Here is a 22,287-nt window from a genome sequence, read left to right on the forward strand (position 1 = left end):
ATATACATATATATACATGACTAAAGCTAAAAAAGAAAAGAAGTTATGACTAAAAGAAATGGGAAAAGAAACAAATGGGGGTAAATTTATATGTCACAAAGAAGCTCATGGTGGGAGTGGGGAGAACATCGACACACTGGAAGGGTAAAGAGGTTGGAGATAGGAAATACTCAACTCTTATGTACTTTGAAACTGACCCAAAGAGGGAAGAACAATCCAATCCATTGGGGAAGAGAATAGATTTGTACCCTATAGGAGAGTAGAAGGGTAAAAAAAAGACAGAGCAGGAAAAGGTAGAGAGGGGGAAAGAGGAGAGGAGTATGGCTAGAGGAAGGAGGGAGGGGACATGAGGGGTCGAAAATCGAAAGAAGAGAGAGAGAGGGAGAGAAATGGGAGGGCGGGGGCTGGAGGCAGAAGAAGGAGAGAGCAGCAGAAGCGGGCGAGACCAGGGAGAAAGTTGGGAGTCCGCCAAAGAGGCAGACGAAAGGGAAAAGAGAAAATGAGAAAAAGGGATAGATAAGGGAGGGGGGAAAAATAATGCAAAGAGAGTTAAAGGAAGAGACGGGGAGAGTGGAGAGAATGAGAGCAGTGGGATGAAGAGACCCACACTGGATACAGAGTCGAAGAAGTATAGGAGGCTGAGGTAAGGGAGCAGGAAGGGAGGAGCAGAGAAAGAGTGTGGATAGAAAAGGAGAAGAGAGAGGAGATGAAAGATGCGAAGGACAGAATAGAAAGAGGGATGTGTGGGGGTGGGGTGGGCTGAAGGCAGAGAAATACCTCTAAAAGGAGGTGAAGAGGTTGAGAGGAAGCCAAAAGGGAAATGTAGGAAGGTAATTGGGCCAGCCCAGGGAGGTTGTTGGAGCGGGCTGGGGAGGTTGGCGAGGGGAGGAAACGAGTCCGAAAGACATGTCAGGTTGCCCTCCACCAGGGCACTCGGTAATTGCCAGCACGTTTCTCCTTTTGCTCCTCGGTTTCCCCGGGTAGAGGTGGGGTGTTGGGGATCTCTGGCCTGACCCCAGGCTTGTGGCGGCTCTTACCTCCCCATTCCCCTGCCACCCCCGCTGCTTACAACTTTGGAATTGTCCACTCTAGGGTCACTGACATGTCCCTTGTCCAATCAGAATCTTAGCTTGGCATTGCTAGGTGGGCGGTTCCTTTCAGTTCTTTTCTCCTGGTTGTCCTGGGAGAAAATTGAACTCCCTCTGATCCAACTTTCCGAGTTAAGCCTTTCAGCCCCTTGGAAAGCAACTCTGGCTTTGACACTATCGGTCTTTTGTGAGCTCCTCTCTCTGAGCCTCAACTGCCTTCTGTGGTTCTTTTCCTGAGCATCACGTACTTGATTTTACGGACCCGAACCCTTTCATGACTTTTGCGCTCATTTGCCCAGAATCCCTTTTGTAGAAGAGGCTTGAAGACCCTTTTCCCTTCTGGAGAATGTCTCTGGATGAAGTCGTGTTTGCTTCGGTGAGCAAAATCCTGGGTGAAGGCGGGGGTACTCAGCAGGGGGCCCACGGTGGTAGACTCGAGCGATGAAGAGAGCTAGACTGGATGAAGAGTATAAAAAGTATAAGAGTGAGGTCAGGGAGGAGATGAGAAAGAGGGTGGTTAGAAAAGGAGAGAAAGTTGGGAGGGACAGAATGGAAAGGGGGGGGGGGGCGCGAAGGGCAGAGAAATCCGGCTAGAACGAGGTGAAGAGAAGGAGAGGGAGCGAAACGGAAATGTTGGAGGGTAATTGGGCCAGCCCACAGAGGTTGTTGGAACGGGCTGGGGAGGTTGGCGAGGGGGAAAACGAGTCTGGAAGGCATGTCAGGTTGCCCGCCACCAGGGCACTCGCTAATTGCCAGCACGTTTCTCCTGTTAATCCTCGGTTTCCCAGGGTGGAGGTGTAGCGTTTTACATCTGGGGCCTGCAGCCACCTTCCCCACCCCCGCACCTTTGTGGTCCCTCCCACGACCTCCCACCTCCCCGCCCCCCACAGCTTTCGCCTTTGGAAGACTCCTCTGTGCAGTTCATGGGCGTGTCTGTTGTCCAATCTGAATCTTTGTTTGGCGTTGCTAAGGGGGCGGTTCCTTTTAGGTTCTCTGGGTTTTCCGAGGAGGAAATGTAACTCCCTTTAATCCAACTTCCGAGGTAAGTCCTTCAGCCCCTTAGAAAATGACTCCGTCTTCTTCACTATAGGTCTTTTGTGAGCCTGTATCTCTGAGCCTCAGTCCCTTTTGTGGTTCTTTTCCTGAGCAGTAATGTACTTGATTTTGTTGACTTGAACCCTTTCATGACTTTTGCCCTAACTCCCCCCCCCCCCATCCTTCCTGTAAATGAGGCTGGAAGACCCCTTGCTCTTCCGGAGAATGGGTCTGGATGGATTCGTGTTTGCTCAGGTGAGAAAATTCTGGGTGGAGTCGGTCGTCCTGTGCTGTTTCGAGCAACCCTGTCCATTGCGAGGCTGTTTCCCGCATTTCCCCTATCCACATAGAAGCCAGTGATGTCTGTCCCTTTGCTGATCATGGAGGTGTGATTGCTGTTCCCCCCTGAGAGTGTCAATAAAATACCGGATTCCCCCTTGGAATCTCAGGTCAAATGGGAAGTGGAAAAATAGGTTGAGAGGGGTGAATAGAAAAGACAGAGGAAGGAAGTTAAGGAGGGGGATGGGGGGGAAGCGGTACACAGAGGGGAGAAAGCAAAGGAAGGAAAAGGCCGTGAGAGAGTATCAAAAAAAAGTGCATTGAAAGAGGAGAACCATCAGGAAATGGATGATAGATATAAGAGAGGGTGAGTAAAATTTGACCTCAGAAATATGTTTCACTACAGTGTCTTGCGTTTAAAATCAAATATAAGGTGGTCGGCAGGGAAATATTCCCAATTATTCAAATACCCATGTCAATTGGGTTTTATAGAGATTTTAATTAACAATACAATGAGTAATCAAAGAAAGAGATAGAGAGTAAGAAAGGAATAAGTATGAAGGGCCTCAAAGCCAATATGGCCTAGACCTGAGTCTTAAAAGAGAAATCAGACAGTTTTTTATAACTCATCATGAGATCTGTCTAAGTAAGGATTTTTTTTAAACCCTTACCTTCTGTCTTGGAGTCAATACTGTGTATTGGCTCCAAGGCAGAAGAGTGGTAAGGGCTAGGCAATTGGGGTCAAGTGACTTGCCCAGGGTCACAAGGCTAGGAAGTGGCTGAGGCCAGATTTGAACCTAGGACCTCCCATCTCTAGGCCTGGCTCTCAATCCACTGAGCTACCCAGCTGCCCCCTAAGTAAGGATTCCTAATGACACCAGGCCAGCAGCATCTCAGCTGCTTTCACCAGCTCCCTCCTCCATCTGAATGTTTCAGAAGCAGTCTCCTCAGAATGAGTCTCAAGCTTAGTTTAATTTGATTCTATCCTCCCTCCTGCATGAGCGGCTTGGTGTCCTGGAGGGACTCTGTCAGTGCTCTAAAGCATGAAGAAATGAATTAATCTCCTTTATGTACTTCCCGTTCCACTTTATTTACCCTTTTGTATTAGATCTAAAAATAGAGCTAACTTAAGGGCTTTTGCCCTAAGTTTATTGCCAAATAACCCCATATCAGAAAAATATATTGAACAAGCCATCAAAGAACTCCCTAAGAAATAATCCCCGTGACAGGATGAATTGATAAATGAATTCTATGAAATATTCAAAGAACCATGAATCCCAATTTTATATAATCTATTTGACAGAATGAGCAAAGAAGGACTTCTGCCAAATTCCTATTATGACACAAATATGGTACTGATTCCAAAGTCAGGCAGAAAAAAACTGAAAAAAAAACCCAACCAACATCTATAGATCAATCTCCTGAATGAACATAGATGCAAAAATCTTAACAAGAATACTAGCAAAAGGTGACCCTAGTTTATAAATCAAATCTTTTTCCTTCTTGAATAGCATATTCCAAGTCTTTGAATCCTTTAATGTAGAAGCTATTAGGTCCTGAGTGAACCTGATTGTAACTCCAGGGTCCTTGAGTGGTTTCCTCCTGGTCCTTGAAGTACTTTTCCTTGACTGGGTATCAATGTGATGAGGAATTACTTCCTAGTAGTTATCAGCTGGGAATTTAATTCTGAAGGCAATCTCTGAATGCTTTTCATTTCAATTTTGTTTTCTTGTTGAAGGATCTATTGGCAGGTATTTTAAATTTTTTTCATAATGAAATTAAAATACTAAATTTAAAAAATAATCTTTATTATGTCCTTCAGGTAATAAAATAATTCTGAGATTTTTTTTTTCTCATAGATCTATTTTCCAGGTCAGTTGATTTTTTTAATATGATATTTGATTGGCCAGAGTCAAAATGGCACCGTCCAGGCAGTAAAAGATAAAAGGAAAGACCTCTGAAAACCCTTCCATACCAATAACAAACAAATGCTCCTAGGGGATTGAAAATCAAACGGAAAAACAACACAGAGCAAAGGAAACCCCCTGCTGGTCTCAATTCAAAAGATACATCACCCAAAAGCTGGAATTCAAGGACATTTGGGTTTATGGTGAAGGCAGAAGGAAGATCCCAGGACCCCCCACCCAGCACCAGAGCGCTAAGCCTCCAGAGGGAGCAGGAATGTCTGTGCAGACAAAAGCACTGGCCTTGAGGGTGTACCTTGCAGGCAGGGCTCTGGCATGCTCAGAGCATCAAACTCAGGTGGTGAGGAAGGAGCTGCAGAGGGAGCACAGAGCAAGCACACTGGTCAGAACAGCAGAGACCCCACATATTGCTCCGGCGTTCCTGGAAGTTTTGGCCTCGGGACAGATCTACTCCAACCCAACTGAACTTAATGTCATCAAAAGTCTTCAGAGCTCAGTGAAGCTAAAGCTCCAATACCCCTCCATCACAGACTCTTTGACTTTAATCCTATCAAAAGCCTCCAGAGGTCAGGGCAGCTGAAACTCAAAGCTCAAGTGTAAAAAAATAAATGAGTACTGGTTATGATACAGAAAAGAGGATCAGTGGGATAGATTTGGGGTAAATGACCTCAGCAAAACAGTCTATGATAAGCCCCAAATTCCCAGCTTTTGGGACCAAAACCCAGTATTTGATAAAACCTGCTGGGAAAATTGGAAGACAGTATGGGAGAGATTAGGCTTGGGTCAACATCTCACACCCTACACCGAGATAAACAGAATGGGTGAAGGACCTGAAAAGAAAGAAGGAAACTCTTTCGAATATTTTCCCGCCTTGCTTCCTTAGCCATCTAAGCAGCCTCTTGTGTAACTTCGTGTAATGAATGATCATCTTGACTTCCTGTCAGGATGGCGGCTTAGAGAAAGCTAAAGTTCAGATCTCCAGAAACCCTTCCCTACCGAACTCAAACTATATGCTCCTAGGGCACAGATATTCAAAAGGAACAACAGCATAGACCCCGGGAATCCTCCTCCTGGAACTGGATCAAAAGGTCTGGCCCCCCAAAAGCCAGAACCCGAGATCACTCGGATCTAAGGGGTAGGCAGAAGAAAGGTCCCAGGACCCATCCCCCCCAACCCAGAGCTCTGAGTCCCAGGCAGCAGAGGGAACCTCAGAGCCTCAGGGCTGGCTATTCTGAAGACTGCTTCCTGAAAACAACCTGACTCAGACGAGAGGGCATCCAACACAGACAGCAGGGAAATAGAGAGAGATGGGGAATGGGGGGAAGCTTTAACCCCCTGGCTGGGTCCTTCCATCCGAGTCTCACGGAAGGTCCCTGCCTCAGGGCATACTCAGTTCAACCCAGGGAAAGCTAATCCTCTCAAGAGCCCTCAGAGCTCCTGGAAGCTGCGGCCCCTCCCCCCTCAGAATGCTGGCTCTTCTGGCTGGCTAAGGCACAGAAACAAACACACTGCAGAAAGGGCCAAGCCAGGCTCAGAGCCTGGAAGTAAGGCAACTGAGAAGCATCGGGAGGTAACTGCAGAGGGCAGTAACTTGGAAACACCAGAAATTCCTGGCTTCCCTGGGAAGACAGAACAACAACTGCAAAGAACAGACAATCAGCCTGGGGCGAAAACCTCTGAACTCCAGACAGAGATAAGAAAAGCTAGCCCTCCCCACTCAGATAGAGATGGCAAACTCCACAGAAGCACAAAAGCCCCAAAATTCCAATCAAAACAACAAGAAGGGGGCGACTTTGGACACATTTTATGGAGAAAAAATACAAAATATAGAAGTGGAAACACAAGCAAATGCTCTGAAACCTTCCAAAGAAAATAGAAACTCTCCACACACCCATGAAGAATTTGATTCGGAAAGGATCAAACAGATGGAAGCCTTCTGGGAGGAAAAGTGGGAAATAATGCAAAAGAAATTCACCCATCTACAAAACCAGTTTGACCAAAGTGAAAAGGAAAACCAGGCTTTAAAGGTCAGAATTAGGCAACTCAAAGTCAACGAGCAAGAACTGATAAAGCAAAGCCAAAAGACCAAGAAATTAGAAGAGAACATAAAATATCTCACTGACAAAGTCATAGACTTGGAAAATAGAGGGAGAGGAGACAATTTAAGAATAATTGGACTACCAGAAAAGACAGAAATAAACAGCAAACTCGATATCGTAATACAAGATATAATCAAAGAAAATTACCCAGAGATCCTAGAAGAAGAGGGCAATACAGGCAATGAAGGAGTTCACAGAACACCCTCTACACTAAATCCCCCAAAGACACCTCCCAGGAATGGAATGGCCAAATTCCAAAGTTTTCCAGCAAAACAAAACTTACAAGAAGCCAGAAAAATACAATTTAGATATAAAGGAATGCCAATCCCAGGGTCACTGAACAAGACCTTGCAAGTTCCACTCTGAATGAACTTAAGGCATGGAACATGATTTTCAGAAAGGCAAGAGAGCTGGGTTTTCAACCAAGAATCAGCTATCCATCAAAACTGACTATATACTTCCAAGGGAAAGTATGGGCATTCAACAAAATAGACGATTTCCAAGTTTTTGCAAAGAAAAGACCAGAGCTCTGTGGAAACTTCGATATCAAAAAGCAAAGAGCCTGGAATACCTTAAAAGGGAAATATGAAGGAAAGGGAAAAGGTGAAAAATATTATCTTTTTCTTTTACTCAAACTCTCTTCTATAAGGATTACATTTATATCAATCTATGTATACTAACATGTGGGGAAAATGTAATGTGTAAATTGGGGGAAAAGAAAGACCAAATAGAATAATCTTTCTCACACAAAGATTCACACAGGAAGGGGAGGGGAAGAAAACTCCTATGAGAAGGAGAGGAAGAGAGTTTTTACTTAAACCTTACACTCAGGGAAACCAACTCTGAGAGGGAAGAACATCCAGATCCATTGGGATCTTGAATTCTATGTTACCCAACAAGGGAAGGGAGAAGGGAAAACCAATGGGGTAGGGGGAAGGGAACACGAAACAGGGAGGGAAGAAGAAGGGGGAAGGGGAGGGAACAAAAAGAGAGGGACTAGATAGGGAAACATATCAAGGGAGGGGACAAGGGGGACTGATTTAAAGTAAATCACTGGACTAAAAGGTAGAGCTGAAGAAGAAAGGTTAGAATTAGGGAAGAATATCAAAATGCCAGGGAGTCCACAAGTGACAGTCATAACTTTGAACGTGAATGGGATGAACTCACCCATAAAATGTAGACAAATAACAGAATGGATTACAATCCAAAACCCTACCATATGTTGTCTTCAAGAAACACACATGAGGCGGGTAGACACCCACAAGGTCAGAATTAAAGGATGGAGTAAGACCTTCTGGGGCTCAACTGACAGAAAGAAGGCAGGAGTGGCAATCATGATATCTGATAAAGCCAAAGCAAAGATAGACCTGATCAAAGGGGATAGGGAAGGTAATTATAGTTTTGTAAAAGGTACTTTCGATAATGAGGAAATATCACGAATGTTACAAGGGAATCATTTTAAAAGACTGATATATATTAATTTAAGGTCGCCAAGGAATTCAGCTATGTAATTCCTAAATGAAAACTCAAGTCAGCAGTAAATCTTTTATGGAGTTTAATTACAATAGGAGTAAGAAAAGAATTAGAGATAGAGAGAGAGAAAAAGGAAGACAAGGGAATAGGGCTTAAATACCCCTTCTGTTTAGGCTGGGCCAAAAGGCCCAAGCCCTTAGATAGCTGGGGCAAAGAAAAGAGATCAGTCCCTATTACTCACGTGACCAAAATGGAGAAACAGTCTCAGAGGCCCCCACCTTCAGCTTCCTTCAGAGCAAGCATCTCAGAGCACACCGCAACCACTCCTGCCAATTCCTCAACCACCCCGAGTCTTCAGACCCCCCTGATCTTTAAGGAAACCATCCAAGTTGCCTCCCCCTCAGTTCTCACATCTACCAATCACTGTCCATCAATTTCCCTGTGCCAATGGAGGCTCTAGCTTAACCGAGGACCGCCCAGAGGCTTTGCACATGTCTGTTGAAGGTCATATTTTCAAATAATTAAATCTTTGCTCCTTTGCTACAGCCCTTTCTAAATCCTGTTAACCTGAGTAGGGTAGAGATTGGAATAATTAAATTTTGATCTAGGCTGCGGCCCTTACTCAATCCTGTTAGGACTGAATAGGGTGGAGATTGATTCCAAGTATCTCCATTGTATCAATTCTAAAATCAATCATGACTCAAAGAAATTCCTGTTCTATGCTTAAGCATAGGTCAAAGTCCTTTCCATTGTTCAGCAAAGGGTTTCTGTCCTAAAGTAATCTTAAGAAGGGAAGGAGAAAGAACCTCCCATGCCAATGGGATTCACATTCCAATAGTCAAGACCCACTATCAATAGGAAATTGTTCAAGTATGAAATTTCCCAATGGTGAAATTTCCAACATTTATAAGTCTAAGAAATTTTGAGGTTTACAGTCCCCCCTGATGATCATTGGGAGACTAGTCTCCCCATTGATCATTTAACATAATCATTTTGTAGTTCTAAATTCACTTCTAACTAAAGATATACACAATATTCAATTTTCTAGGAGAAATTAGAATAGTGAGAGAGGAAATAGAAAAGAAAAGAAAGCAAAACCAATGTTTGCTAGGCGCATTGACAGAAAGCCAAATTAGGGGCAGTCCCTTTTGGCATCAATGTGTACAGTTACAATAAATGTTCAATCAAAAGTTCAGTCCAATCAATCACATCCAAAGTTCATTCTTGATCTTCTTGATGAAGTGTAGGTTTTCGGCATCTTTCTGCAACAGTTCATTCTCTGGATATAAGTTTCAAGCTTCTTTCTTGAAGATCTTTTCTCGAACAAAATCAAAATCTTTGAATTTTTTTTTATATAAAAGTAAAATCTAAAACAAAATTCTTGGATTTTTATAAAAATACAATCTCATACAAAAAAAATTCAAAAATTCTTAGATTTTAAATTAAAATACAATCCCCCCTGAAGTAAGTATTTTAAAAAAATATATCAAGTTTTAGCTCAGAATGCATTGTTCAGTAATGGGGGTGTATGTGTCAATTATCAAAAAAATAGAAAAATAATCTAAAACATAAGAAAAATTCAAAATAGACCGTGTATATGTCCAGTTTAAAGTAATGTCTATCCCAGAAGTATGTAGGACAGAATGCAGTAATATTTCACTTAGCCATTTGTAGCCAAGACTACAGGAAGTTGCCATAATATAAGAAGGAAAGAATTAGAATTCTATTTTGATGGGGAAATGTCATTCCCTTGTCTGATTTTTTCCTCAGTGATATAGGGAGCCAGCATGATAGTCAAGCTTTGTACTTGTTTAAGTACTTCGAAAAGAGTGTAGATACAAGGAAGTCCTACGACTTAAACATAAGTTAAGCGTCGCAACCTCGAGTCTCACTTTAATATTTCTTGTGTGTTCTATTGGCACTATTCAGGTTTAGTCTGTGCTCCTTTTTTTTTTTTAATTTTATAGTATTTTATTTGATCATTTCCATGCATTTTTCATGAAAATCAAAGATCATTTTCTTTTCCTCCCTCCCACCCCCTGTGGCCGACGTGTGATTCCACTGGTATCATATGTGTTCTTGACTTGAACCCATTGCCATGTTGTTAGTATTTGCATCAGAGTGTTCGCTCCTAGTCTCCGAGGATAGAATCCAATTAAACTAAGCCTGAGACTCATTCTGAGGAGAGTGCTTCTGAAACATTCAGATGGAGGAGGGAGCTGGTGAAAGCAGCTGAGATGCTGCTGGCCTGTTGTCATTAGAAATCCTTACTTAGGGGGCAGCTGGGTAGCTCAGTGGATTGAGAGCCAGGCCTAGAGATGGGAGGTCCTAGGTTCAAATCTGGCCTCAGCCACTTCCTAGCCTTGTGACCCTGAGCAAGTCACTTGACTCCCATTGCCTAGCCCTTACCACTCTTCTGCCTTGGAGCCAATACACACTATTGACTCCAAGACAGAAGGTAAGGGTTTAAAAAAAAAATCCTTACTTAAACAGATATTATGATGAGTTATAAAAAACTGTCTGATTTCTCTTTTAAGACTCAGGTCTGGGCCATATTGGCTTTGAAGCCCTTCATACTTATTCCTTTCTTACTCTCTATCTCTTTCTTTGATTACTCATTGTATTGTTAATTAAAATCTCTATAAAACCCAATTGACATGGGTATTTGAATAATTGGGAATATTTCCCTGCGGACCACCTTATATTTGATTTTGTACCCAAGATACTGTAGTGAAACATATTTCTGAGGTCAAATTTTACTCACCCTCTCTTATATCTATCATCATTTATATCTTCCACGATTTTAATCACTACAGTTTAAGACCTCAACCATTTTAAATCTCACACCATAAACGAAAACGCACAGAGAAAATCGTCATCCTCGGTTACCCAGAGCCAACAACTACTATATTTGACAACGCAGGAGAAATTGGTGAATTTACCTTAGTTTTATGGGGACATTTCTCTGACTTCTATATTCAATTTCTAGTCGATTTCTAGCCCTGTATTAAAACTGTACTTCTTGGGTAACTACTGACTACAGAGAGAATCTACTTTGTTGAACAATTGCAGCTATTATGTAGTGGAATACTCAGTGTTCAAAGTTCTGAAAGAGAATTTTCTGTGTACTTCTCCAAAGCTATTTCAGTTTTAGAGTCCAGGTCAAAGTGTGGCAGAGATTTCAGTTGTTATATTGCTCAGACCAGAGGCAAAAAGATCTTTGAGTACTTATATATTTTCAACATTCCGGTGACTGGTCAGAGAACATATTTGGTTCACTATCCCACATATTTTATGCCCTTTTCTCTCCCACTCTCTTTTCTTCCCTCTAGCCATCTTCAATTCCTCTTTCCCCCTCTACCTTTCCCTGCTCTGTCCTTTCGAAGGTTCAGACCCTCTCCTCTTCTTCTACATCCAACCTTTCTCTGATCCATCCTACCCCTCTCCCCTTTTGACTACAACTCCTATCCTTTACCTACTCTGTGTGCTGTCTCCACCTCTTCATCCCTCTACTCTTCTCCTCCCCGTCTCTCTTTTCTTCAACTGTCTTTCCATTCTTTCATTTCACCCTCTTCTGATTCTCTCTTCTTTCTCCACTCTTGTCCCCTGATCCATCACTTTGTCACCCTCCTCACTCCTTCCCCTAAGCCTACCATGTCCTGACCTCTCTTTCCCAACTCCACACTACAGCGCCCCCCATTTCCTGATGGTTCTCCTCTTTCAATGCACTTTTTTTTGATACTCTCTCACGGCCTTTTCCTTCCTTTGCTTTCTCCCCTCTGTGTACCGCTTCGCCCCCACACCCCTCCTTACCTTCCTTCCTCTGTCTTTTCTATTCACCCCTCTCAACCTATTTTTCCACTTCCCATTTGACCGGAGATTCCAAGGGGGAATCCGGTATTTTATTGACACTCTCAGGGGGGAACAGCAATCACACCTCCATGATCAGCAAAGGGACAGAAATCACTGGCTTCTCCGTGGATCGGAGAAGTGCGGGAAACAGCCTTGCAATGGACAGGGTTGCTCGAAACAGCACAGGACGACCGACTCCACCCAGAATTTTCTCACTGGAGCAAACACGAATCCATCCAGACCCATTCTCCGGAAGAGAAAGGGGTCTTCCAGCCTCATTTACAGGAAGGACGGGGGGTGGGGGGGTGAGTGGGGTGGAGTTAGGGCAAAAGTCATGAAATGGTTCAAGTCAACAAAATCAAGTACATTACTGCTCAGGAAAAGAACCACAGGAGGCACTGAGGCTCAGAGATACAGGCTCAAAAAAGACCCATAGTGAAGAAGACGGAATCATTTTCTAAGGGGCTGAAGGACCTACCTCAGAAGTTGTATCAAAGGGAGTTACATTTCCTCCTCAGAAAACCCAGAGACGCTAAAAGGAACCGCCCCTGTAGCAACGCCAAACAAAGATTCCGATTGGACAACGGACACGCCCATGAACTGCACAGTGGACTGTTCCAAAGGCGAAAGCCATGGGGGGCAGGGAAGGGGGAGTTCCTGGGAGGGGCCACAAAGGGGCGGGGGTGGAGATGGTGGCTGCAGGCCCCAGATGTAAAACGTTACACCTCCACCCCGGGAAACCGAGGATTAACAGGAGAAAGGGGCTGGAAATTAGCGAGTGCCCTGGTGGCGGGCAACCTGACATGACTTCCAGACCCGTTTTCCCCCTCGCCAACCTCCCCAGCCCGCTCCAATAGCCTCCGTGGGCTGGCCCAATTACCCTCCAACAATTCCTTTTCGCTCCTTCTCATTCTCTTCACCTCCTTCTAGCCGGATTTCTCTGCCCTTCGCCCCCCCCCCCCCCTTTCCATTCTGTCCCTCCCAACTTTCTCTCCTTTTCTAACCACCCTCTTTTTCTGCTCCTCCCTGACCTCACTCTTATACTTTTTATACTCTTCATCCAGTCTAGCTCTCTTCATCGCTCGAGTCTACCACCGTGGGCCCCCTGCTGAATACCCCCGCCTTCACCGAGGATTTTGCTCACCGAAGCAAACACGACTTCGTCCAGAGACATTTTCCGGAAGGGAAAAGGGTGTTCAAGCCTCTTCTGCAAAAGGGATTCGGGGCAAATGAGCGCAAAAGTCATGAAAGGGTTCGGGTCTGCAAAATCAAGTACGTGATGCTCAGGAAAAGAACCACGGAAGGCAGTTGAGGCTCAGAGAGACGAGCTCACAAAAGACCGAGAGTGTCAAAGCCAGAGTTGCTTTCCAAGGGACTGAAAGGCTTAACTCGGAAGTTGGATCAGAGGGAGTTCAATTTTCTCCCAGGACTACGGGGAGAAAGAACTGAAAGGAACCGCCCACCTAGCAATGCCAAGCGAAGATTCTGATTGGAAAAGGGACACGTCAGTGACCCTAGAGTGGACAATTCCAACGTCGTAAGCAGCGGGGGTGGCGGGGGAATGGGGAGGTGAGAGGCGCCACGAGCCTGGGTTGGCTGCAGGCCAGAGATCCCCAACACCCCACCTCTACCCGGGGAAACGGAGGAGCAAAAGGAGGAACGTGCTGGCAATTAGCGAGTGCCCTGGTGCAGGGCAACCTGACATGTCTTCCGGACTCGTTTCCTCCCCTCGCCAAACTCCCCCGCCCGCTCCAACAACCTCCATGGGCTGGCCCAATTACCCTCCAACATTTCCCTTTTGGCTCTCTCTCTATCTCTTCACCTCCTTTTAGCCGTATTTCTCTGCCTTCAGCCCCACCCTCACCCCCACCCCCACCCCCCTCTTTCTATTCTGTCCTTCGCAACTTTCATCTCCTCTGGACCACTGCTTTATAATATAGTCTGAGATCTGGGACTGCCAGGCTCCCTTCCTTTGTATTTTTTTTCATTATTTCCCTGGATATCCTTGATCCTTTCTTCTTCCAAAAGAAATTTGTGATGTTTTTTTCTAGATCAGTAACAAAAATTTTTTGGAAGTTCCATGGGTATGTCACTAAATAGTTAGATGAAAGTTTGGGTAGGATGGTCATTTTTATTATATTGGCTCGTCCTACCCATGAGCAGTTAATGTTTTTTCAAAGTGTTCGAGTCTAGTTTTAGTTGTGTGGAGAGTGCTTTGTAGTCGTGTTCTTAAAGTTCCTGTGTTTGTCTCCGGAGATAGATTCCTAAGTATTTTATTTTGTCTAAGGTTATTTTGAATGGGATTTCTCTTTCTAGTTCTTGCTGCTGAGCTGTGTTTGGAATATATAGAAATGCTGATGACTTATGCCGGTTTATTCTGTATCCGGCAACTTTGCTAAAGTTGTTGATTTAAGTAGACCATCATGTCATCTGCAAAGAGTGATAATTTGGTCTCCTCCTTGCCTATTTTGATGCCTTCAATTTCTTTTTCTTCTCTAATTGCTACTGCTAGTGTTTCAAATACTATGTCAAATAATAGAGGTGATAATGGGTATCCTTGTTTCCCTCCTGATCTTATTGGGAATGCATTTAGTTTATCCCCATTGCAGATGATATTAGTTGATGGTTTTAGATATATACTGTTTATTATTTTTGGAAGCGACCCTTCTATTCCTATGCTTTCTAGTGTTTTTTTAATAGGAATGGGTGTTGTATTTTATCAAAGCCTTTTTCTGCATCTATTGAGATAATCATGTGGTTCTTGTTGGTTTGCTTGTTGATGTGGTCAATTATGTGGATAGTTTTCCTAATATTGAACTGGCCCTGCATCCCTGGTATAAATCCTACTTGATCATGGTGGATGACCCTTCTGATCACTTGCTGGAGTCTTTTTGCTAGTATCCTATTTAAGATTTTTACATCTATAGTCATTAGGGAGATTGGTCTATAGTTTTCTTTCTCTGTTTTTGACCTGCCTGGTTTTGGAATCAGTATCATGTTTGTGTCATGAAAGGAGTTTGGTAGAACTCCCTCATTGCTTATTATGTCAAATAGTTTATATAGAATTGGGATTAACTGTTCTCTGAATGTTTGATAGAATTCACTGGTGAATCCATCAGGCCCTGGGGATTTTTTTCTTCGGAAGTTCTTTGATGGCTTGTTGGACTTCATTTTCTGATATGGTATTATTTATGAATTCTATTTCTTCTTCTGTTAGTCTAGGCAGTTTTTATTTTTGTATATATTCATCCATATCACCTAAATTGGTGTATTTATTGCCATGTAATTGGGCAAAGTATTTTTAATGATTGCCTTAATTTCCTCTTCATCAGAGGTGATGTCCCCCTTTTCATCTTCGATGCTATTAATTTGCTTTTCTTCCTTCCTTTTTTAAATTAGACTGACCAGTACTTTGTCTATTTTGTTTGTTTGCTTTTTTCAAAGTACCAGCTTCTTGTCTTGTTTATTAGCTCAATGGTTCTATCACTTTCGATTTTATTAATTTCTCCCTTAATTTTTAGGATTTCAAGTTTGGTTTTCTGCTGGGGGTTTTAATTTGATCGCTTTCAAGTTTTTTTATTTCCATTTCCAATTGATTGATCTCTGCTCTCCATAGTTTGTTAATATATGCACTCAGGGATATGAATTTACCTCTGATTACCGCTTTGGCTGCATCCCAAAAGGTTTGAAAGGATGTCTCGCCATTGTCATTTTCCTCGATGAAATTATTAATGGTTTCTATGATTTCTTCTCTAACTAAACGATTTTAGAGTATCATATTGTTTAATTTCCAATTCGTTTCTGATTTGGTTTTCCATGTACCATTACTGATCATTATTTTTATTGCCTTATGGTCTGAAAAGGCTGCATTTATTATTTCTGCTTTTCTGCATTTGTGTGCCATGTTTCTGTGACCTAATGGATGGTCAATCTTTGTGAATGTGCCATGTGGTGCTGAGAAGAAGGTGTATTCCTTTTTATCCCTAGTTATTTTTCCCTATGTCTATTAATTCTAATTTTTCTAAAATTTTATTCACTTCTTTTACCTCTTTCTTATTTATTTTTTGATTTGATTTATCTAAATTTGATAATGGTTGGTTCAAGTCTCCCACTAATATGGTTTTACTGTCTATTTCTTCCTTCAATTCTCCTAGTTTCTCCATTAGAAATTTGGGTGCTATATTATTTGGTGCATACATGTTGATTAGTGATATTTCCTCATTATCTAATGTCCCTTTTAACAAAATATAATTAACTTCCCTATCCCTTTTGATCAGGTCTATTTTTGCTTTGGCTTTATCAGATATCATGATTGCCACTCCTGCCTTCTTTCTGTCAGTTGAGCCCCAGAAGGTCTTACTCCATCCTTTAATTCTGACCTTGTGGGTGTCTACCCGCCTCATGTGTGTTTCTTGGAGACAACACATGGTAGGGTTTTGCATTCTAATCCATTCTGCTATTCGTCTACGTCTTATGGGTGAGTTCATCCCATTCATGTTCAAAGTTATGACTGTCACTTGTGGACTCCCTGGTATTTTGATATCCTTACCTAATTCTAACCTTTCTTCTTCAGCTCTAACTCTTAGTCCAGTGATTTACTTTAAATCAGTCCCCATTGTACTTTCCTTTCTACCCCCTCCCTTCTTATTCCCTCCCTTTTTTTCCCCTGTAGTCTTTTTAAAATCCCCCCCACCCTCTCTCTCCCTTGTACTGCTTCCCTCCCCACCAGTCTGTTTTTTACCCTTCTACTCCCCTATAGGGTGCAAATCTATTCTCTTCCCCAATGGATTGGATTGTTCTTCCCTCTTTGGGTCAGTTTCAAAGTACATAAGAGTTGAGTATTTCCTATCTCCAACCTCTTTACCCTTCCAGTGTATCGATGTTCTCCCCCCACCCGCCATGAGCTTCTTTGTGACATATAAATTTACCCCCATTTGTTTCTTTTCCCATTTCTTTTAGTCATAACCTCTTTTCTTTTTTAGCTTCCATCATATATATGCTATATACATACATACACATGTATATGTATTTATGCATGCATATATCTATATACCTGTTTATGTCTTGTCCTTTCATCCTATACAGTTTGTCACTGTTCCCTCTGAGTGTAGTTCTTCTAGCTGCTCAGGTGATAGCAACAGTTTTTAAGAGTTGCCAATGACCTCTTTTCTTATATAGATACATATCATTTTAACTTATTGAGTCTCTTAAAATTTTTTTGTTGTGGTTGTTGTTTTTTTCCACTCTTTTTTAATTACATTTTGATAATTCTCTTGAGTTCTGTGGTTGGACTTCAAATTTTCTCTTCAGGTCTGGTCTTATATTTATGAATGCTTGGAACTCTTCTGTTGGCTTAAATGACCATACTTTCCCCTGTAAGAATATAGTCAGTTTTGATGGGTATTTTATTCTTGGCTGTAGACCTAGTTCCCTTCCTTTCCGGAATATCCTATTCCATGCCTTTGGGTCCTTCAGTGTGGATGCAGACAGATCCTGTGTTATCGTCACTGAGTTTCCATGGTATCTGAATGGCTTCTTCTTGGCAGCTTGTAATATCTGTTCTTTCATCTGATTGTTTTTGAATTTGGCTATAACATTTCTTGGTGTTGTCAGTTGGGGATTAAATACAGGGGGTGATCTGTGGATTCTTTCAATCTCCACTTTCCCCTCTTGTTCTAGGATCTAGGGACAGTTTTCCTGGATAATTTCCTCTAGTATTATGTCCAGGCTTTTTCTTTTGTCGTGGTCTTCTGGTAGTCCAATTATTCTTAAATTGTCTCGTCTTGAACGATTTTCTAAATCATCTGTTTTGTGAATGAGATGCTTCACATTTTCCTCAATTTTTTTCATTCTTTTTGTTTTGTTTTATAGTGTCCTGCTGCCTTGTGAGGACACTTGATTCTAGTTGTTTTACTCTGGTTCTTAAAGATTGGATTTCATCTCTGGCTTTTTGGTCGTCTTTTTCCTTCTGGTCTGATTTTCTTTGAAGATCATCTTTCATCTTCTTTACCTCGTCTTTCATCTCCTTTGCCTCACTTTCCAACTGGATGATTTTGGCTTTCAGGACACTATTTTCTTGGTTTAGTTCAAGTGCCTCTGTTTCCAGATGACTTATCTTAATTTTTAAGTTCTTTTCCCAATTGTCTTCAGCCTCTCTTAGTTGTGTTTTGAGTTCTTCCACAGCTTATATCCAATTTGCTGGGATTTCTGGTTTATCGTTTGCTGATCTCTCCCCCTCTGTTCCATTTGGTGAGTAGTAGCTGTCTATTGTAGTTTCTTTCTTCTGTTTTGGTTGTTTGTTCAAATTCACCCCTTCTTTCCTCCCCATATTTGTCTGTGCTCTTGTTCCTCTCTCTTTTTTTTTTTTTGGCTTTTTGGGGACTTCTATTGGTCTTCGCTCTTGGAGCTTTAACAGAAGATCTCGTGGTGTTATCTCTGGGGGAGGGTTTTTGGGGGTTTGAGCTTTCTTGTCCTCTGGAGGCTTTTGATTGGCTTAAAGTCCAGCAGTCAATGAGGATGGATGGGGAGCCTGGGCTTCCTTGCGTTCTGGAGACTTTTGGTGGGATTGAGTTCAGCTTAGTTGGGCTGGGTTTACTCTGAGTTTTAAACTTCCTGGACGGCTGGAGCAGATATGGAGGATCTCCAAAGCTCTGGCCAGGCTGCCAGGTCTATGCTCCTTCTAGGCTGCCATCTTGACTTTGCCTCTAGGTTTCTGTTTTTTCAGAAGACCCTGCTCTCTAAGGGGTGAGGTGCATGGCCTCCCTGGGCTCTGAGTGCTCCTGATGGGATTAGGTTCACTTGGTTTGGGCCAGATGAGCCCTCATGCAAAAAACCTCCTCACAATCTGTGTTGAAGCCTGGAGACTGGCCCGGTTGTTTTCAAGGTAAGCCCTTTACAGGCCCTGAGGTTTTTGTTCTTTCAGAAGCTCTGAGGGCTCCTGATGGGATTAGGTTCAAGTGGTGTGGGCGGAATGATCCCAGAGCCAAAAAAAGGAAGAAAAAAAAACCCTCCTCCTCCACAGTCTGAGTTGAATGCCCGGAGACTTGCCCAGGTTCCTTTCAAGGTAAGCTTTTCGGAGCAACCCCTTTGCCAGCCCTGAGTTTTCTGTCCTTTCAGTAGCTCTGAGGGCTCCTGATGCGATTGGGTTCAGCTGGTGCCCTAAAGCTGGGATCTTCCTTGAGACTCAGGTGGAAGGTCCTAGCCAGGGGGTTACGGGCATCCCCCTTCTCTCTATGTTTCCCTGCCGTCTGTGTTGGGCGCCCAGGAGACTAGCTCAGGTTGCTTTCAAGGTGAGTCCTCAGAGCCCTGACGTTTTCGCTGCTGCCATGGGCTCAGCACTCTGGGTTGGGGGGATGGGTCCTGGGACCTTCCTTAGATCCAAGTGATCTAGGATTCTGGCTTTTGGGGTGCGGTACCTTTTGATCCAGGTCCAGGAGGAGATTTCCCCAGGTCTATCCTGTTGTTCAGCTTGAATTTCGGTGTCCTGGGAGCACTCTGTTTGTGATCAGTAAGAAAGGGTTTCCAAGGTCTGAACTTTTGCTGCTTCTACGCTGCCATGTTGACCGGAAGTGATGGGTTTATTTAGACAAGCACAGATTTAAATAAGGTTGAGATAAGAAATATGCAGTCAGAACTTGAAATGTCACTTCATTATCCTCATCCGGGTTATTTAAACTACAAATCAGAATGTAATGTGTATGGGAATATTGGTATTTGTTTATAAAGTTCAAAATAATTGTTGTATTAATGTTTTTGCAAGGCCTTTATTGGTGCAAAATTATGTTCATGTACAAGGTGAATTTTGGTCAATTTAGATTAGGAATTAGAAATCATTGGGATTGTAAATTCTGATATTACATATTGGTTCAGCTTCAAACATACCACAGAAACAGTGAGCCAAGAGTCTAAAATTGTGTATTAATTTTTGGGATCATGTTCCCAGGATCATTTTGTATGTTATACACATGATCCTCCAAGATTGCTCAGAGAGGATGTTTTTCTTTAAAGGGATCTCTCCCAACAATAACAACAAAAAAAGTAAAAAGAAAAAAGGGAGAAGAATCTTAAAGATGTCAGTATTTTCATATTATAGAACACTTTTGCTTCACTTTAAACTATTTAACTTTGATTTTTCTTTTGCAGAACTGCTGCCAAAATTTTTAGTACATGGAAAGTACTGTTAACACTGTTCCTGGGCTATGAAGGTGCAAGTATTTTACTATTGCAGACACCCGAAAGTCTGCAACCATGAGAACATGGCAGCATTTGTTAATTTTCAGATGACTATTCTGGAGAGTGATGTCTGACTGCATGAAAGGGGAACCATAATGAATATATCATTATGGACGAGACAGCCATAGCCACCCACCGATGCAAATTCCATATGAAATGGATGTTTAAAGTTCGGGATGCAGAGACATGGTATACTGACGCTCTCAGTCACTGGTTGTCCTGGCATTAAACTTCCAACCGTTTTCCTATGTGGCAGGCATCTGGAAGTGAGCACAAATAGATCCCTAAGATGCAGTATCAGTACAAGAGAAAGGAAGGACTCATCCTTCATCTCCAGAGATAGTCTTTTTGATAACTGTTGAAAAGGCTGACAGCTTCTGATAGTCCTGACTATGAAAGGTGGCATGTCTGATTATTGCACCTGTCTTGTGAGCCAAAAAACTTCTATCTCATCGAACCAGGATCGCTAGAGTGAAAAATATTTTCTTAATAGTTTATATTTACTAAGACTGTTACATTTATTTTGATAAGCAGATAGGTAGATAGGGAGTTCAATTTTAAATTTGTTAGATTTATCACTGAATCAGTTTATGCTGATGATCACACTTGATTTTTATATTTAGGTTTTACAATCTGGTTTGGTTTTTCACCTTTGAATCATGTTATGATTATGCACCAGTATGTTTGTATTTGTTAAGGTGTGTTTTGTCACATTTTGATATTGCACTACTTATTTTTATGTCAAACAAAAAGGGGGAGATATCTCGGATGTCACACATTGCCTTACACTGTCTCTTCTCTACTTCTCTTCTCTCTCTCTCACCTGGGACCTGGCCTTTGGCCAGGGGCTTTCCTTTTCCAATGCTAATACCTAGCTCTTTCTAATTCATCCTATTATCTACACCCTATTCTCTCAGCCCTAGGGTTCCTGCTTGGCAACTAGTCTGAGGAACCTACTCTAATCTCTGAGCTAAACTCTATCATTTCTCTGACCTGAGTGGTGTTAATTTTGGACTACTGGATGGTTCTTTCCTTTGAGATTTCCAGTATCCGGAGTTGTGCTGTGTCTCCCGGCTCCGTCTTGCCCCTCGTGGAATTTAAACTACTATCCTTTCTCTCTTCTTGAGATATTCACAGGTGAGTGTCTCAGAAATAAAGCATATACCTATAGTCAGGATGAACCCCAAATATTCTACTTTAGGGAGGAAACACTGAACCGTATCCTTCAACATCTTATGCCCTCTTTTGTGTAATTCCAAAAGGAGGTGTTTGCTATTTAACATAGTAATAGAAAGACTAGTAGTAGCAATTTGTGACAAAAAAGTAATTGAACGTATTAAAATAGACAATGAAGAGACGAAACTATCATTCTTTGCAAGTGATATAAAAGATATCATTCTGCATGAAAGACAAACCATCTATATAAAGTAGAATGTCAGGATTGTCTAATTGTGTATCTTTCAAATGCAGCCTTACTTGTTCTATTAATTGGACTGCTTCAGTTTAGTCACGTAATGACTCTACATTTGTACACAAATCAGGTCATAGTGTGGCTGGATGTAAAACATTACAACTTTTCATTTGTATGTTTTCATTCCCATGAAGAACTATATCATATTTGGCTTTACATTGGTCAGCAAAAGCCTGAGTGTGATATTATGACATCATGGTGTCAAACTGGTTTGAACAAATTACTGTCATTTGGTACCTGAGGACTAAACCAGTTGACTTCTGAATTAACAATACATCAGCAATCACTCCACTCAAATATGCTTCACAAGCGATATCAAACTCTGTCTCCCACTGAATGCCCTTATGAGGATATGGTCTCATGAGGAAGATTCCTCATACATAGTAGAAGTGTGGAATCAAGGAGGTCAGAACAACGTCCCTCTGGGGGCCAGGAGTAAACTTTTACACAAGACAGCATTAACTGTTCCAGCAGCTAAGCAGACACTCCCTGTATTGTGAACCCCTCGGCTAGCTGCAACTGCCAAATCACCACATCCTACTGTTCAACATTTCATCCTAACCCCCTATACTATAAAAGGTGTTCCCCTAGCCAAGCCAACAGGACTTCTCTTTGGGCAGACCTAGTGCCTAGTGGGCTAGGAAATAAAAGGTGATCCTTTGCTTACTTGCATTCCTACCTCCAACCCTACACCCTTTGTTTACTGTGTCTCTCTCCCTCTCCATTTCTCTCTCCCTCCCTCCCACCCATCTGTGTCACTTTCTCCCACTGTCACTTGTCCTCTCTGCCTCATTCTCTCTGTGTCTATCCTCTGTCTCCATTTTTATACATCT

The sequence above is a fragment of the Monodelphis domestica genome, chromosome Y (assembly GCF_027887165.1).
Source record: "Monodelphis domestica isolate mMonDom1 chromosome Y, mMonDom1.pri, whole genome shotgun sequence".
Lineage (NCBI taxonomy): Eukaryota > Metazoa > Chordata > Mammalia > Didelphimorphia > Didelphidae > Monodelphis > Monodelphis domestica.